This window comes from Peromyscus maniculatus, chromosome 16, assembly GCF_049852395.1.
Source record: "Peromyscus maniculatus bairdii isolate BWxNUB_F1_BW_parent chromosome 16, HU_Pman_BW_mat_3.1, whole genome shotgun sequence".
Lineage (NCBI taxonomy): Eukaryota > Metazoa > Chordata > Mammalia > Rodentia > Cricetidae > Peromyscus > Peromyscus maniculatus.
Genome location: NC_134867.1, coordinates 14,509,499 through 14,522,804, shown reverse-complemented (window position 1 = coordinate 14,522,804; position 13,306 = coordinate 14,509,499). Strand labels below are relative to the sequence as shown.

Here is a 13,306-nt window from a genome sequence, read left to right as displayed (position 1 = left end):
CTGTGTTTTACATTTCTTATACTTGATTTAAAGTATCCTCCCCTCTGCCGTTTTATCGATCATGAAACATCAGTGCTGTCTCATGGAGCTTCCTACAGTTCTCTAAGTCCCCAGTACGAGGAGCAGCCAGAGCCACGTGTGGCCACGGAAGCACTTTTGGCATGATTAGTGTGACTGTGGAGTGGATTTTTAACTTATTTTAAATCTTAATTTTGTCACATGAGGCTAAAAGTTAGTATTTTGAATAGCACTGGTGTATATCAATCTTTTCCTTGACTCTTGCTTACTGTGATGTCATTTTCTTTACTGCTTTGGTCTGGCCTGCTTTAGGCACTAGCCAATGTTAGTTGTGACTGACTGTCCTTGAAGTCTTTATATCCTTGTTCCTGTTGTGCAAGCTTCTGGGTGGGGAAGTCATTTTAATTATTTTGCATCTTCACTATGTGTTAATCCTTCTGTATAATCTGCAGCTGTTTCTTGAAAGTAGTAGTCATCTGAGAATTGGGAAGCATTATTTGCAGCCTCAAAATCCCACTGGAATCTTTCAGGATTTTGTGAGAGTTGGGAGGCTGCCTTGTCAGAAATACAGAGTGGATCTGAAACAGTAACAGTTAAGAACAGAATAAGTAGGATGATATGCAGAGTGTGCAAACCTAAGATCTGATCTCAGCTTTGCTATGCCTTTTATGAACTTCGACAGTTTTCTTAACTTTTCCAGGTAAGTCTAGGTGTCTCCAGAAATGAGACATAATAATCTAGCCTAGCTTTTAATGTTTCTTCCTGTCTTGAAAGAGACAGGCTTTTCTGAACTGAAACTATTAACAATGAGGATGATAGTTGGTAGTACTTTTCTTCTGTACTTTGGAAGTGTCAAGGAAGAGAAAGTACATGTTGAAATGCCCAGGTTTGGTATGAGAAAATACTGTTCTGTGTAGTGAAATGCCAAGATGAAAAATTATGTCAGGAACATAAAATAGGCTGGAAAATAGCAAAGGAGTTTCTTTGTAGCACTGACTAAAACTAAGGAATAATAAAGCCATATTTAAGTGAGTATGTGTTCCTAGTAATTAGCAAATCCAGGAATAAGAACTAGGAGAGAGTCCACATGATTATAATGAAATGAATAAACAGAGAATTGGAATTTGGGACAGAGAGCACTACCCGTTATGCCAGTCGTTAAATGTTGTTTATATGCAGTAAAGTGAGAAAGGAAGGCTGTTTGTTTCTGTGTGCTGTAACTTGTACCTTTAGACCTAACATAAACATGAGTATCCCTTAGCTTTGAAAAGATCCAGAAATAATTCTTTTGTGACTCATCTTACTGTTTATCTGAGTCAGCCAGCAGAACAAGCCTTTGTTTTTATCTTTGTACTCATGAATGCTCCCTCCTTTAGCACTTCTTATTTGACCGATTTCCCCAGCCTTCCAAAACCCCTCTACTATGTTCTTGAGAATTTTCTGCCTCTGTGACCAGCAAACATCCCTAACGTGTATTTTCAGCCTTTTCTCTAAATTTTAACCTTCCATCTTCTTGCCGTAATAGAAATTCATGTTATCTAGGCCCTCTTATGTGAGAGTGCTAAGGATGCCCCATGTACGGCTCACACGTGTGCTTGGAAGCCATCTTTGCCCTGTTCTGTGATATCAAGGATGTACTTTGCTGCTTCTTAAAATTACACCTTCTTCCATTTGGGTTGGGAAAGAGAATAATTGTGCTGCTTCTCCTTAGTGAAATTTTACTTATTCTCTGAGTGAAGAATTATGCAAACGTTTTTGTAAAGTGCACACTGTGTGAGTCATCTTACTATTAAAGAGGAACTAGAGCGTGGCCAGAAGAGCACAGAGAAGCAGATTGTGCCCCCAGCCCCTCATCCTCAGGGTCGGTGCCCCCCTTCGAGCATGTGTGCTCAACTTGGCCTACAGTGATTCTTACCCAGGACATCTTTGTAGATGCTCAAGAGTTTCTATCTTATTTATTGTTTTGTTTTAGTGTTTACTTGGGAAGGAGTGATGAACGCATACTCTGGATCTTTTAGACGGCTGCATGTCGGCTAACTTCAGTGTGTTTCTTTCTGGTTATATTAACATTGTTTGAAGGTCAATGGTCTAACTTGAACCTTTCACTTTAATGATGCTCATATAGAGGCAAGCTTTCTGTATAAATGTTTTCACACTGTAAGACTAACTAGTGTCAACTGGGTATTGTAAAAGTCAAGTTTCTTCAGAGAAATGGCTGTGAGCGTACAACCTCAACAAAGTAAAGCCTAACTCTGAAGCAGTTCGTACACGGTTCCTACAGCAGGCAGTACCGTGAGCTCCAGAATCTCCTCATACTGAATAGTACTTAGGATTTGTGGGCTTTGTAGTTTTATCTGTGGTCTGCATGGTTGTAGGAGAGTTACAAGGATTTGATATTTGTGTATATCTAAGTGACATAAAATGTTAGTATCCGAAGTCTGAAAGGTGTTTTTCCTCTTCAAAAGGTGATAATGCATCACCCAATTTTTTAGTTATGTAAACAAAATCTTTCCTTTCCTGGGGCTGATGAGATGCTCAGTGGGTAAAGAAACTTGCTGCCAAACCTGACAACCTGAGTTCAATTACAGAGTTCATCTTGTAGGAGGAGAGAGGTCCCCAAGTTGTCCTCTGACCTCCATATGTGACACTGAAAATTAATAAATGGAAAAATTAATGCTGTGTCCTGGGCACAAGCTTGGTGACCAGAGTTTGATCCCCAGAACCCACATAAAGGTGAAAGAGGGTTGTCCTTTGACTTCTACAAATGCCCTGTGGCATGCACTGCAAAGCCCACACAATAACAGTAAATGCTTTTTAAGTTTTTAAAAATGCCCAATCCTGTATGTCGCTGTGTAGCTGGAGAATTTATCTCCAGCTCCCGCCAAGTCCTGCCAGTCCTAGAGCCCACTTATAAAATAAACACACAGACTCTTACATTATTTAAACTGCTTGGCCATTAGCTCAGGCCTATCATTGTCTAGCTCTTACTCTTACATTTAGCCCATTTCTATTAATCTGTACTTTGCCACGTGGCTCGTGGCTTACCGGTACTTTACATCTTCCTTGTCCTGGTGGCCACTGCAGGCAGTGTCTCCCTCCGCCTTTCTGTTCTCTCAATTCTCCTCTCTGTTAGTCCCACCTATACTTCCTGCCTGGCCACTGGCCAATCAGTGTTTTATTTATTGACCAATCAGAACAACACATACAGACCACCCCACAGCATCACTGTACTGTTAGTTAGCCTTGCAATTGTTGAAGTCCTATGAACTGTCCATTTTGAATAGTCCATTTAGAAAGGAAAATAAAAAATTTATCTCATTGTGGATGTTTAGTTTCACAGACTACAGCACAGATGATGCCGTTGACATGGTCACCATTCATTCAGTTTGCTCAGACATATGGAGAGTATGGTCAGGACAGTCAAGAAGTGAACGAATCGTTCATCATGCAGATCCTCTCTTCTGCCACGCCGTCCTCTGCAAAAGAAGACATCACTGCATGTGTGCGTGGGTTGGCTAGCAGTGCAGGCTGGAGTGCTGGGAATATTGTTTGCCTTGGCCGTGTGGTCCACAAGTCTGGAAGACACAGGTTTCAGGTGTAGAGTATGGGAATGATGTAGGAGAACAGAGTGGTTATATGGATCTAAGCTTTCTCCTTTGGCCTGGAATAGGTAAAATGTGTATGTCATACAGGAGAATAATAAAACACAGGAAAAATACTAATGGAAGATGAATGAAACCACTAAATATCTCATCTTCCTAATTGACTTCCACCTTAAAACTTAGCACTTTTACATTGGTTCCTTCTCCAAACATCATTTAATTACTTTCTACATAAGGTTATTTTCCCAGTTGTTGATAAATCCCTTCATGGTACACAGATTTTATGGATCAGAATAATAGGTTGATATAATTGCTATACTTCAGAAATAATTTTGGTATGAACTAACTGTAGAAATTTTCTTACACCCAAAATTGGGATCTTACTCCTAATCATCCTTCATTTATTCTACCTCTAGGATATACCCTAAATTGACGCCAGAATGTCACCAAGTGCTGGTGACTGCCATCTGTATCACCTAGACTTCTTCCTTCATCTTCCAGCTGGTCCACCTCCACTTTGCTGTTTCCTTCTGCTCAAGTCTTTATAGAAAGAAAGATGATCAACGGAGATTAGAATAGTCAGCCCCATCTTGGTTTGCAGTTTGTTCAGAGGCTTCTGTTAGGGTAGTGTCAAACATCTTCAGACGGTGTTCGGGGTCCTATTTAATCCAGTCTTCTACTCGTTGCCCCGTCTTCTTTATTTACATTCTACCCATGCTGGTCTTTCCCAGTTCTGGGACTTGTTTGCATATGAGGTGTCTGAGGTCTTTGAACTCAGGTATTTAAGTTCAAGTGAAAATCTAAACTCAGCTCTCTCAACTTGCTAACTCTTGATAATCCCTTTGATCTCTATTTAAGCATCTCTTAAAGAAATTCGATCTTTGGCTGGAGAGATGGCTCAGCGGTTAGAGCACTAGCTGTTCTTCCAGAGGTCCCGAGTTTAATTCCCAGCAACCACATGGTGACTCACAACCATCTGTAATGAGATCTGGTGCCCTCTTCTGGCTTGCAGGCATGCATGCAAACAGAGCACTGTATACATTATGAATAAATAAATCTTTTTTAAAAAAAATAGATCTTACATAGTTAGACACTAGATCCTAGGCAATCCAAAGACAACCTGTTTTTCTTGCCCCCTTCAGCATGCCGTACAGTAGTAGATTCATTGGTGTTTAATAAACTGTGAGTTGTTATATAGCCTTGTGTCGGCACCATAACTACTCCATAGGTAAATACTGATTTTCACATAGGGCTCATTACTCTGTGGCCCAGGCGAACCTCAAAGAACTCACTCTCACTCGGGTTGGCCTTGAACTCACAATAGTCTGCCTGCTTTACCCTTTTTAGTGCAGGGGCACAATGTGAGGTGCCTCAAATGCCTAAAGATGCACTTTTTAGCATAGAGTGCTTGATCTTGTTTTTCAGGTGACTTAATCTGAATTTGTGGTGTAGACATCTCAAATTTCAGAGTAACATCTCTGTAACTACTGAAAAGAACATCGCTGTAATAATACAGATTTGTAAAGTTTCGGTACTGGTTTATTAACCTAAGAAATACATGCTTTCTTGAAGAGTAACATGGAATCACATAGTAACCTTGGGTCTGGTGATCTAATTACTGCTTGTGTGCAGAGTCTCCTTCCACTCTTGAAATGGCCGATAATGTCAGCGTTATGATTGCTGTGTAGCTTATTTCATTTGCTTTTTCTTTATTTCATCTAATGATTTGTCCTTTTCAGTCTCAGACTACCAAAATGTAGCATTTTAGTATTGTCACATGGAGCACAAAATATAATTACCTGATTTTTTGTAAAGGTAGCCTTGCTCTCAGGATAAATTCTTCAAGCAGAGGCCAGAGCATCTGAAAGCAGCCCAGTACCTGGAGTCTTCCAGTGTGGTTCATGGTTTGATTCATAGTTCTTTAGGCTCATAAATTGATTTTGTTATCTTGACTGCAGATTCAGTAACAGGGAGTAGTTGAATGTTCACAACAAAGAGGAAGCGTGTTATTTGTGTATAATCCTGAGGTGGTTTCGTACGAGCTTCTTTTATTACACTGCTAAGCTCTGTTTGTTTCCTTCAGATTTTCACTCACAATAATGAACATTTACAGTAATGAAAGTCTGGGGTCTGAACACTGGAGGTTTAATGGGAAGCGAGTTATGAAGCCCTGTACTGTTACTCTTTTAAACAGTATGTTTATAATAATTCGTTGTTTAGAGGTCTGTGATGTTACATGATTGAATTTGTGTTTCAAAATTAGATTTATATATTTTGTTTTAGTGTAATTCTTATGAATTCTTTTTCAAAACTTTTATATTACCTTAATCAGTTTTGCCTTTCAAAACTGTGAAGCATCTTGTTACTTGTATAGTATTTTAAGAGAAAATTTTCCGAGAAGAATTTCTCTAAACATCCCCATGCTGAAATTATGTAATTAGTTTATTACATGTAATTACATCAATTCTAATCTCAAGGGAATAGGACATTTCTGTTAACAGTGTATCCTTAGCTCGGGATAAAGTGGTGGCAGCGTAGGTGTGAGGATGTGAGTTCAGATGCAGACAGAGAGCTGGATGTGATGCTGCTCACCTGTAACCTCAGCCCCGAGACACTGAGAGCAGAGACAGGCGGAAACCGGGGATCATGAGCCAGCCTTCCAGCTGCACCGGCAAGCTCCAGGTTCAGTGTGCCACCCTGTCACAAGAAAATAACATCACTAATAGTAATAGTAAGGTGAAGAGCATATAGAGATATACCCAAACTTGACATCTGTGCACACACACGGGCCAGTTCACCTGTACACAAACATACATACTACACACACACACACACACACACACACACACACACACACACACACACACACACACACAAATTTCTCTGTCAAAATTTCTTAAAATATTTAAACTATGGGAACCTTTTATTTGAATAATTATTTTCGTGCTGGTCTGTCCCCATTGATCACATAATAGATCTTTAGATTCAGTAACTAAATATCCAGTAGTCTTAGGGAAATTGAAAATAGTTTCTGTGATGTAAAATTTTCAGTACTCCTTCTTCGAGAAAACATCAATTGATGGATGATGCTGTACAGCAGGAGGGTCTGGAGGAACTAGGGGCCCGGGATTAGGAGGCTGCAGCAGCTTCCTCGGAGGATTCGGCATCGTCTTAGTCCTTAGACCACAGTCGAGGTCAAGGCCATGGCCGTGGTCGAGGCCAGCAGGCTCGTGGAGGTGAAGATGAGTGGATCCCCATCACCAAGCTGGGCCACCTGGTCAAGGACATGAAGATCAAGTCCCTGGAGCAGATCTACCTGTTCTCCTTGCCCGTTAAGGAATCCGAGAACATTGACTGTTCCCCGGGCGCATCCCTAAAGGATGAGGTTCTGAAGATCACGCCACTGCAGAAACGGGGCTGGCCAGCAGACCAGGTTCAAGGCTTTTGTCGCTATCAGGGACTACAATGATCGTGTTGGTCTTGGTGTTAAGTGCTCCAAGGAGGTAGCCACTGCCATCCGAGGGGCCATCGTCTTGGCCAAGCCGTCCATTGTCCCTGTGCAGAGGCTACTGGGGGAACAAGATTGGCAAGCCCCATGCTGTCCTGCAGGCCGCTGTGGCTGTGTTGGTGTGTCTCATCCCTGCCCCCAGAGGCTCTGGCTTCATCTCTGCCCCTGTGCCTGCGGAGCTGCTGCTGATGGCTAGTGTCTGCTGTTGATGACTGCTACACCTCACCCAGGGGCCGCACTGCCACCCCGGCAACTTTGCCAAGGCCACCTTTGATGCCACCTCCAAGACTTACAGCAGCTACCTGATCCCAACCTCTGGAAAGAGATTGTTCACCAAGTCTCCTTATCAGAAATTCACTGACCATCTTATGAAAACCCACACCAGAGTCTCTGTTCAGGGACCCAGGCTCCAGCTGTGCCCACCACCTAAGGGTTTTTACACAAGAAAAATAAAGTGAATGAAGTCTTTTTTAAAAAAAAAATAATACTAATTTTTGTTGTTGTTGTTGTTTTAACTAAGAAGCCACTTGAAATGATCATTGGCTGTTAGACTGACATGGGTCCTAAGACTTAGGACTTACTGCTGATCTCATAGGAAAATACTAGAAATTCTTATGCTCCATGTGTAATTGCTTTAGCAGGTTGTATTAGTTACTTTTCTTGTTGCGCTAACAGAGGATTGACAGAAGTAACGTCCAGAAGGTTGTTTTATGTGTTGTTTGGGTTTTGGTTTTGGCTGCTGGGGATGACAGCAATTCTGTGGCTGCAGGAACATGTGGTGGAGATCTTCACATGGCAGCTGGACTAAGAAGCAGAGAGGGCAGGGATAAGGCAGGCTAACCCTCCAAATCCCACACTTACTAGACCCACCTCCTCCAGCAGGGCCTTCTGGAATGTTCTGTAGGCTCCAGCTGTCACCAGCGGGGGGTCCCTTTAAATATATGAGTATGCGAAGAACATTTTGCATTTAAACTAAAAAATAGCTATTGGTTATAATTATTATAGTTTTTAAGCAGTGATTTTTTTTTGCATTGTTTGCATATGCTCCTTTAAACAGTTGAAGTAATTTTATAGGCTAGTTCCCCCCCCCCCTTTTTCGTAATTTTTTGAATTGATTCTTTGTGAATTTCACATCTTGTGTCCCAATCCCACTCATATCCTAGTCCTTCTGTGTCCGCCCTCCACCCTTGGAGCCTCCCTCCAAAAAAGGAAATTAACAAAACGAAACACTTAGCTCCTCCATCCTTCCCACCTCTTCATCACATAATCATTTGTCATAGTGGCCTTGGGGTCTGCAGTATGACCGCAGTACACCCTTTTGCAATGAGTTATTGGTCTGGCACACATGCCCTGAGTCATGGAGATCCTGTAGCTATAGTTCCACAGGACTGGTACCTTCACACACTCCAGCAGCAGCAGCTCATAGATGGGGTAGATAGATGTTGGGGTGGGCCAACTCAAAGCCCTGGGCTAGATGTGGGCCTGGGTGGTAGCGGAGTTGGTCAGCCCAGGCCTCTGCTAGGACAGCCCCTCAGGCAAGGTCAGGGCCAGCTCTCCCATGCTGATGCCCTTGGGGCCATTTCTCCCCAGAGCGGGGCCAGCTCTCCAGCCGAGACAGCTGGCGAGGGGCATACCAGTTCTCTGGTGCCCAGACCACCTGGGCCAGCTCTCCTCTGGCCCCTGGTAATAACAGGGACCACAGATCTCAACACAGACCCGGGCTGCAGCAGGGCCATGGATCCACATATGGCTCTCGGCTGCAGCTTAGGCTTGGATGTCAGCATGACCTCAGGTAGCAGCAGCTCAGGCCACTCAGATCAGTATGGCCCTCAGACATAAACATGGCCTCAGGTGGCATCCAGACTATGGGCATCCTCATAGCTCTCAGTGGTATCATGGGTCATGAATATCAACACAGACCTGGGCTTCATTAGGGCCACAGACCCAGACATGGCCTTTGACTGCAGCACAGGCCGGGACATTACACGGCCCACCCATAGCAGCCTGTTCCTCACCACCCTGTGTCTTCAGTTCCGCTTTCCACAGCGCACAAACCACTGGGCTTCTCCTCCCATTTCTCCACTATATACCTGTTCATCGTAGTGGTGCCCAGCCCTGTGTGGAGCAGGCCTGTGGCTGGCTTCCCCATAGGTTAGTTTTTTGAGTTCTGAAAATGAGAATTTGTATAACTTGTTTTTGTGCTCTCTAAACTTTCAGCATCATTATGGTATCCGATCTTAGGATATCTTGACACTTACATATTGCTTCATGCTTTTATACATCGGCGTGCCTCATTAAAAATCAGCAGAAAACAGGCTTAAAAGAACTTAGAAAATGATTAATGTGGTCGCCAAAGTGCAGCTTCAGTTTCAGATGCTGTCAGATTGCTGAGGTTGAATTGCTTGAGTGCGTTTTCTTGGCTCTCAAAGGGACCATGCAGTCTATTACTTTAGTAAACCTGTCATCCTCAGCATTATTGCAGCTAATTTAAAAATTTAAATCACAGCCTGCTTCAGGATTTAGAAATATGCCCATAAAAGGTATGTTTTCCTAATTAAAAACATTACTTAGATTTTTGCTAAAATTTTTATCTTAAAAATTATTTTGCCAGGCAGTGGTAGCCCATGCCTTTAATCCCAGCACTCGGGAGGCAGAGGCAGGCGGATCTCTGTGAGTTTGAGGCCAGCCTGGGCTACCAACTGAGTTCCAGGAAGGGCGCAAAGCTACACAGAGAAACCCTGTCTCGAAAAAAAAAATTATTTTTAAGAATTTAAGAATTGGTCTGTTTAGGTGACACGTGATTAAGTTTGCATCAGTAATTGATAATTTATTTGCTAAGAACATTGAAAATATACATTTGAAAAACCTGAGAATTGCTTTAGGTTTTTATATCTTCAACAGCTGATTATTTTTAGAACCATGTGGGTTATATAATAGTTAGGAAGTGAGGGGTTGCTATGGTAGTGTCTTCTTCAGCTGTGACCTAGGGGAACAGAGCAACAATTTCAGAAACGAGTTGTTTTATGTTATAGCCCAATATATTTTGGCCTTCTTGTTAGATTAAAGTTTCCCTTTAATCAAGTTAAACATTGATAGTTTAAAAGATGTTAAGTTATATGTAATTGGCTCATACTGTGCAGTTTTGTATTGCTTTTAAATAAAATGTCATTTTTAGTATATTAAAAACAATGAAATAAATTTGATTTTATATTCGCTTGGTAATTAATTTATGTTTTATTGTATATTTTGGTTTTCTCTTTAATCTGGCAGAAGGTACAGTGTTAAAAGTGGTGAAGGGATCTCTAAAACTAGGAATCTGACATTTTCATAGCTTTCGTTTACGTTTTATCGCTAAGATTTGGTAGCTGGATTAGATAGTTGGTCATTGCAGTTTAGACAGGGAAATGAGAAATGAGTCTGGAGTGAACTGAAGTAAAGGGAGGGTCAGGGGCAGACTTTATTTCAGGGACCTTTTCGTTGTATGGAAAGACACTGTTGTAAACACACTGAAGGCCATTTTCCTTTTATCATCACAGTAATGTTTGAAACTACTTCATAAGCCTTTCTACATTTTTCCACCAGAAGGTATGTGTTTGCTGTCCTTTAGCCTTTGAGCTGGAGTCTACAGGTGCCCGAAAAATAAGTCCTATCCCTCTTTTATCCCTGTACAAAACGGGCAAACGTTGATTCCGTGGTGCAACTGTAGGACATGATTTTTCTCAATATATCCTTTTTTGTGCAAATAAAAAAAACCTCTCAACTTTTGAAATGATAATGAAATAGTTGCTTTAGAAAGGTGTGTGTGCTTGTCTGCGTTCTCAGTGACCTAGAGAGTCTCGGTGTTCTTGCACTTCTATGCCGTGACTCTGCTTTTTCTTCCACTTGTATATTGATCAACTCTTGATCATCTGATCATCACCTATTTAGATATTAGAAATATAAGTTGAATAAGGCAAGATTTTGGTTCTCTCAAATTTTTCACTAAAGTCTAAATATATAACCCAGTCCAATACAGTAGCATATACTTGGTAGAATTCTGTTAAATGTAAATATGGGTCAAAGTTGAGGACACCAAGAGTTGTAGTTACATCTTCCTGGGGAGTTCAGTGAGATTTCAGAGGAGAGGTGCTTAGTACAGTCTCAACAGTTAGTGTTCCCTGGGAGGAGGAGAAAAGGAGAGGCGTTCTAGGCAGAGCAGCGTGTGAGGACAGGACTGTCAGAGTCAGGGAGGGGGAGGAATCCAGGAGCAGGAGAGTCTGAACACACGTGTTCTCTCTCTCTCTCTCTCCCCCTCTCCCCCCCCTCTCTCCCTCTCTCCCTCTCCCCCCCTCCCTCATATTTTGAAAAATAAACCACGGGGCTGGAGAGATGTTTCAGTAGTAAAGTTCTTGCTGGGTGAGCACAAGGACCCATGTCCACCATCCTGTCTGTCACCTGTGTAGAACATTAGTGTAGCCGTGCACACCAGCGGTTCCGGTGCTGGGAGCCACACACCAGAGTCCCGGGGCCAGACTACCTGGTTGCCTTGATTCTTTAAGCTCTAGGTTTAGGGAGAGACCCTGTCTCAAAAAACAAGGTGGAGAGTGATTGAGGAAGATACTCAACATTGACCTCTGGCTTATACACACACACACACACACACACACACACACACACACACACACACACACACACACACCATTGAGACTACAGGAAATGATCTTAATCCATGGGAGAAATTATACTCTTTCTTTATGATGTTTTTTTTTGTTTGTTTGTTTTTGTTTTTGTTTTTGTTTTTTTTCGAGACAGGGTTTCTCTGTGTAGCTTTGCGCCTTTCCTGGAGCTCACTTGGTAGCCCAGGCTGGCCTCGAACTCACAGAGATCCGCCTGGCTCTGTCTCCCGAGTGCTGGGATTAAAGGCGTGCGCCACCACACCCGGCTCTCTTTATGATGTTTTAATGTTCCCTGGTTTTTGTTTTATTCTCCAAAGCAGTGTCTTGAGGGCCAGAGGACTCAGCAGGTAGAAGTGCTTTGCCACAAGCCTGAAGACAGGGGTTTGATCCCCATTGCCCTTGCCTGAAGGAGAGAACAGATGCCAAGAAGTTCTCTGCTGTCCACATGTGCATGTCTGCACCCATACACATCATACACATAGTTAAAAACCACCAGAAAACCTTAAAACTCCTTTGCTTTTAAAAATGTACAAGGACTTTTTTTTAAGAAGTAAAATTGACTGGATATAAGTAAAATGTAACTTAAACCATTAGAATTCCTTAGGAATTTCTTTCTTACTAAAGAACTTGCCAAGAGCGTTTTGAACAGCATTTGCCTTGTGCAGCATACAGAAGCGCAGTTAGCAGAGTGAGGTCTCTGCCTGTGCCTTGGCAAACTCTCAGCTTCTCTCTGCTGCATTTGAATCAGCCTCCGATGCAGTCTCCGGTCCCTCTGTGCACTGCGGCTGCGCCGCCGCCAAGGCTTCCTGGCGTGCGAAATTCTTCTTCCAGCGTTCACTGTCTGCGGCACACACTCCCTTTGTCACCAGCACATTTCTCATCTGTGGCCCTAAGGTGACCTTTACTGAGTCTTTCCAGTTGCACAGCTCGAGTCTTTCCAGCACTGGCACTAGTGGCATTTCTAGCCGGCTGTTTGGTCTTTTAGTGCACTTAGATTGTATTTGAATTTCGTTTTCGCATTACCGTCTTTTGTTGGTGTTGGCTGCTCTTTCGTCTCTGTCGACTCCCCTTTCCAGCCATCTCCGTTGTGTACAAGTGTGTGTGTGGGGGGGGTTAGAATGACAGGCAAGAAGGCATCACAGTGAAAAGCTTTGCTGTCTGTGAGTGCATAGCACACACACAGTGCAACAAACTGACTTTGGTTGGTCACCCTGATCACGGGGCATCTCATGGTGACTGATTTGTAGCCCACACTGCGCATAATGATGCTTGAGTTTATACATTCATAGTTGATATTTTCTGGTCAGTGAAATTTGAACCACGGTGTTGGGAGACTTGTTGTTTCACCCTTGCTTGCTGAATTTGTGCACGTGGGGATCCTTCAAGTGAGGACAGACTGCAGTTCAAAGAAGCAGGACTTTTTGATAATTAAAGATTTGGTAGATTTGATGAGATTTCAGGTGGTGATCTGCTGAGCACAGCTGGTGCATGTAGGATATAAACTGGATGCTACATCTCAGCTT

At 42.6% G+C, this 13,306-nt stretch overlaps 1 protein-coding gene and 1 pseudogene across 2 annotated transcripts in view; both read left to right on the top strand.

The window, feature by feature from the left end:
* The window catches only part of Wasf1 (WASP family member 1), a 49,310-nt gene that overhangs the window by 21,696 nt on the left and 14,308 nt on the right, over positions 1 to 13,306 (top strand). The gene's annotated exons all lie outside the window — the stretch shown is intronic.
* On the top strand, positions 6,267 to 7,558 carry LOC143268992 (small ribosomal subunit protein uS5 pseudogene; annotated as a pseudogene).